A 5735-nucleotide genomic window follows, 5' to 3' on the forward strand; every position below is an offset into this window, starting at 1 on the left:
ATACAGATTTCCGCTTATTTCTTGATTGTTTCAAAAGATTAATCTAAAGTTAATCTATACGATAAAAAATTAATTAAAGAGATTAAATGTAAAAAAATTACAGGGGGAAAAAGTTATAACGTGAAAAAAAAAGTTATAATGAAAACTGTTATCACGTTGGAAGAAACTGACAAATTCATCTAAATTAAGAAGTTAAATAAATTCATTGTAAAACCAAAAAATCCCTTAAAAAATAAATACTAGTTTCCTGTGACTATTTCAAAGATAATTAATAAAATAAAAGGTAATATAGTTCGTCTAAAAGTTGTATCAAGAAGCAGAACTTGTTTAAACGTTATTTACATATTAATTTTAAACGTTATTAACATATTAATTTTAAACGTTATTAACATATTAATTTTAAACGTTATTTACATATTAATTTTAAACGTTATTAACATATTAATTTTAAACGTTATTTACATATTAATTTTAAACGTTATTTACATATTAATTTTAAACATTATTTACATATTAATTTTAAACGTTATTAACATATTAATTTTAAACGTTATTAACATATTAATTTTAAACGTTATTTACATATTAATTTTAAACGTTATTTACATATTAATTTTAAACGTTATTTACATATTAATTTTAAACGTTATTTACATATTAATTTTAAACGTTATTTACATATTAATTTTAAACGTTATTTACGTAGTAATTTTAAACGTTATTTTCATATTAATTTTAGATGTTATTTACATATTAATTTTAAACGTTATTTACATATTAATTTTAAACGTTATTTACATATTAATTTTAAACGTTATTTACATATTAATTTTAAACGTTATTTACGTAGTAATTTTAAACGTTATTTGTTTGTCAGAAATGTCTACTGTTACTGGCGGCTCACATTTACTCACATTTACTGACAAATCAATTAAATTTGTCCAGTGTAAAGCTTTAAAGTTGATCACTGAACATTTTTTTCTGTTTCTTCTTGGTTTGCTTTCCTCTTCTGAAAGAAAATAAAAATAATTCGAGTTTAAGTTTTAACTATAATCTGTACTGCCTTAATATATTTGAAATAGGAATCTTTAAAATGTTATAATACATCGGCACAAGTAATTCAACCAGTTTTTCATGAATAAATATTAATTTACTAAGTTTTACCTACTTTTTTAATGTCAAATCAACAACTGTCATAAACATTAACAATAAAATTTATCAAACTATATAGTTTGGTTGAAAGGTTATGTGGGTATGTCCCAGGAGTACATAGACACGTGAGCATGATGGTCAGTGTTATCCATCTTAGCTGGTTTAACGGCGCAACTTTACACAATACAAATCTACGGTTCACCTTACTTAGAGAATCTTTGGTAACAACTAAGGCTATCCATATTTTTCATTCCAAAATGAAACTCCAGTCCAAGTTCACTTTCACAGCCAGTATTCACATTGCTATTTCTTAATAGTGCTTACACTTTTAAACTTGTGTAAACCATCAGCCACTTACTCCACAAGAACATTAACATTTGCATCAATATCAGGAAGAACCCTGTGTGTCAAATATTCACTCTCCTTTGATGTCTCCTTTGTGATTGTAAAGTGGTGTTCAGCTCCTTTTTTTCAGAGTATTACTCCCATTTTTCTCCACTGATTCCTCGTCGTGTGTCTTTGTTTTTCCTCCCATCTACTCCAATACAAACAAGATTCTATACATTTTCATTTTGTTTTTCATAGAATTTCTTTTTATTTTAACTTTTGTTCTATCAATTTTGCATTTATCCATATAGATATTCTTACATCTATATTAGGTATAAGAAAACTCATATCCCTCAAATATTGTTTTAGACGTATACTAAGTATAAGAAGACCCATAGCCATCAAATCCGAAAGAAAAGCATTGGTAAGGCTGACTCCAAGATTAGATGCGTTTATATTTGTCCTCTATTGACCCCATAACTTTGGAGTTAGTATATTTAAGAGCATATCTGAGAAAATAGACCACATCCTGTTGCTCATTCTTCGGCTAATATTCACGGCTGTGGAGATTTCAATGTTCACAATGTGATGAAGGGGTACAGTGTATCGATATTCTATGGCTGACTGGGATAGCTTTCGTACATTTGTATCAGATCTACCTCTTCGGTCCATGTTTAAATAGAATGTGTCCTCCATAATAGCAGACCTGACTGAATGGTTAATTGTAGGTATAGACCGATTCATACCCTCCAAGAAATTCCAGCAAAAACCTAACAGCCATCCGTGGTTTTCTGAAGAATGTGCTGCTGCCATTGCGCATAGAAATAACTTTTTCTATGGCTTCTAATGTAATAGATGTACTGAGATTAAAGTCACGTTTAGGACTACCAGCCACCACTGCAAAAAAGTAATAAAGAACGCGAGAGACTTGTAGGCTCAGTCCATCAAAGTCTTAAGTAGCTGAACAGCAGCTTGTTTGCCACCAATTTTGGCAAATAAATAATACGGTTCTGAATAGAAGCATGTGCTCTGTCCCAACCATCATCAATGGACCTGAAGTAATCCCGTCAGCATCGGACAAAGCCAAACTCTTTGCCAAAACCTTTGCAGCTAATTATACCCTATGCGATCACGGCCGTCAACCACCCCTTATTTACTCCTGTGTTTGACAACATGTTATGCGACATACAAATATCTGTGCGTAATGTTGCCAAACTAATAAAATAACCTGGATTTCAGTAAAGCAACCGGTCCTGACGGCATTCCTATTATAGTGCTCAAAAAGCCATAATCAGAACTAGCTCCCATACTTACAAAGTTATTTTAACGTTGTTTTAAGGATAATTGATTTCCACCTCCCTGGAAAACCTCATCAGTAGGTCCCGTATTTAAAATTCAGGTTATCGCTCATCTCCCTTTCAATACAGACCAATGAGTCTCCTGTGCGTCATGAGTAAGTTGCTACAATTTGTGTTAAGTAGTCAACCACCTCAGTGTCATGCAATATGGTTTCCGTTCTGCTAGATCTACAGCTGATGTGTTGACAGTTATATTTCATAGTGTAGCATTGGGAATCCCAGCTTAATTGCTATATAGATAGTTTTAGAAATAGAAAATTATGTGAGTATATTTTGATTTCCCATCAGCAAGTTGGAAGGGTCACAAAAGGCTAGGCTTGACAGGTATCAACCAAGAGAGAATGCACCGGAAATTAGGGGTGACATGGGAATTATGGTCGTAGGCTTCCGGTTAATGACGACATGGGCTGAGAGTTGGTTTTGAGCAGCAAAAATGCAGATCGGAGATTCGGCTCTCTGACAACCAGGGTCCGAGATATAGGCCTGTTTTTAATAAAAGAGTGAAGCTCCAGTCCATCTTGTTGTCATTAATGCATCTGTCTGCAGCGACAACTTCCCAACGAGATGGCAAACCAGCGACCAGACGGCATCATCGGCTGGCCAAGGGAACCAGGTATGTATGCATTATACATGGCACATACACGTCTTTGAGACTATCAAGGCAAGAAACGGTGTAAGGATAAGAACACACACTCACACACACATGAGTAAGAACATTGATAAGAACACACAGACCCGTAAAAGTAAAAACAATCATAAAAAGATAGTAACAAGAAAAAGTAAAAGTCGAACGATTAGAAACAGAAATGTTTAATAATACTGAAATAATAAATAAAATAAAATAATAATAATAATAAATAAAATAATAAATAAAATAAAATAATAATAGTAATAAATAAAATAATAAATAAAATAAAATAATAATAATAGTAATAAGTAAAATAATAAATTAAATAAAATAATAATAATAGTAATAAATAAAATAAAATAATAATAATAGTAATGATAAAATAACAAATTTAATAAATTAATAATAATAGTAATAAATAAAATAATAAATTAAATTAAATAATAATAATAGTAATAAATAAGAAAATAAATTAAATATAATAATAATAAATAAAATAATGAATTAAATAAAATAATAAATAAAATAAAATAATAATAAGAGTAATAAATAAAAATAAATTAAATTAATTAATAATAATAGTAATAAATTAAATAATGAATTAAATAATAATAATAATAATAATAATAATAGTAAAAATAAAATAATAAAATAATAATAGTAATAAATAAAAAAATGAATAAAATAAAATAATAATAATAGTAATAAATAAAATAATAAATTAAATAAAATAATAATAATAGGAATAAATAAAATAATAAATTAAATAAAATACTAATAATAATAAATAAAATAATAAATTAAATACAATAATAATAGAAATAAATAAAATAATACATTTAAAAAAATAATAATAATAAATAAAATAATAAAATAAATAAAATAATAATAATAGTAATAAATTTAATAATGAATCAAATAAAATAATAATAATAATAAATAAAATAATAAATTACATAATAATAATAGTATTAAATAAAATTATAAATTCAATAATAATAATAGTAATAAATAAAATGATGAATTAAATAATAATAATAGTAATAAATAAAATAATACATTAAAATAATAATAATAGTAATGAATTAAATAATAAATAAAATAAAATAATAATAATAATAATAATAATAGTAGTAATAAATAAAATAATGAATTAAATAAAATAATAATAATTAAAATAAGTAAAATAATAAATTAAATACCATAATAATAATAAATAAAATAATAAATTAAATAAATTAATAATAATAGTAAATAAACTAATAAATTAAATAAAATAATAATAATAGTAATGATAAAATAATAAGTTAAAATAATAATAATAGTAATAAATTAAATAATAAATAAAATAAAATAATATTAATAAGTAAAATAATAAATTAAATAATGAATTAAATAAAAAAATAATAATAGTAATAAATAAAAATATAAATTAAAAAAATAATAATAAATAAAAAATAAAATAATAATAATAGTAATAAATTTAATAATGAATGAAATAAAATAATCATAGTAATAAATAAAATAATAATAATAGTAATAAATAAAATAATAAATTAAATAATAATAATAGTATTAAATAAAAGTATAAATTCAATAATAATAATAGTAATAAATAAAATGATGAATTAAATAATAATAATAATAATAATAATAATAGTAAGTAATAAAATAATAAATTAATATAATAATATAGTAATAAACAAAATAATAAATAAAATGAAATAATAATAATAGTAATGAATAAAATAATAAATTAAATAAAATAATAACAATAGTAATAAATTAATAAATTAAATAAAATAATAATAATAAAATAAAATAATAATAGTAATAAATAAAATAATAAATAAAATAAAATAATAATAATAATAGTAATGAATAAAATAATGAATTAAATAAAATAATAATAATAGTAATAAATAAAATAATACATTAAATAAAATAATAACAATAGTAATAAATAAAATAATAAATAAAATAAAATAATAATAATAAAATAAAATAATAATAGTAATAAATAAAATAATAAATAAAATAAAATAATAATAATAGTAATGAATAAAATAATGAATTAAATAAAATAATAATTGTTATAAATAAAATAATAAATTAAATAAAAAAAATAGTAATAAATAAAATAATGAATTAAATAAAATAATAATAATAATAAATAAAATAAAATAAAATAATAATAGTAATAAATAAAATAATAAATTAAATAAAATAATAATAATAGTAATAAATTAAATAATAAATAAAATAATAAT

Source organism: Euprymna scolopes, chromosome 46, assembly GCF_053919585.1.
Source record: "Euprymna scolopes isolate OS-2025 chromosome 46, ASM5391958v1, whole genome shotgun sequence".
NCBI lineage: Eukaryota > Metazoa > Mollusca > Cephalopoda > Sepiida > Sepiolidae > Euprymna > Euprymna scolopes.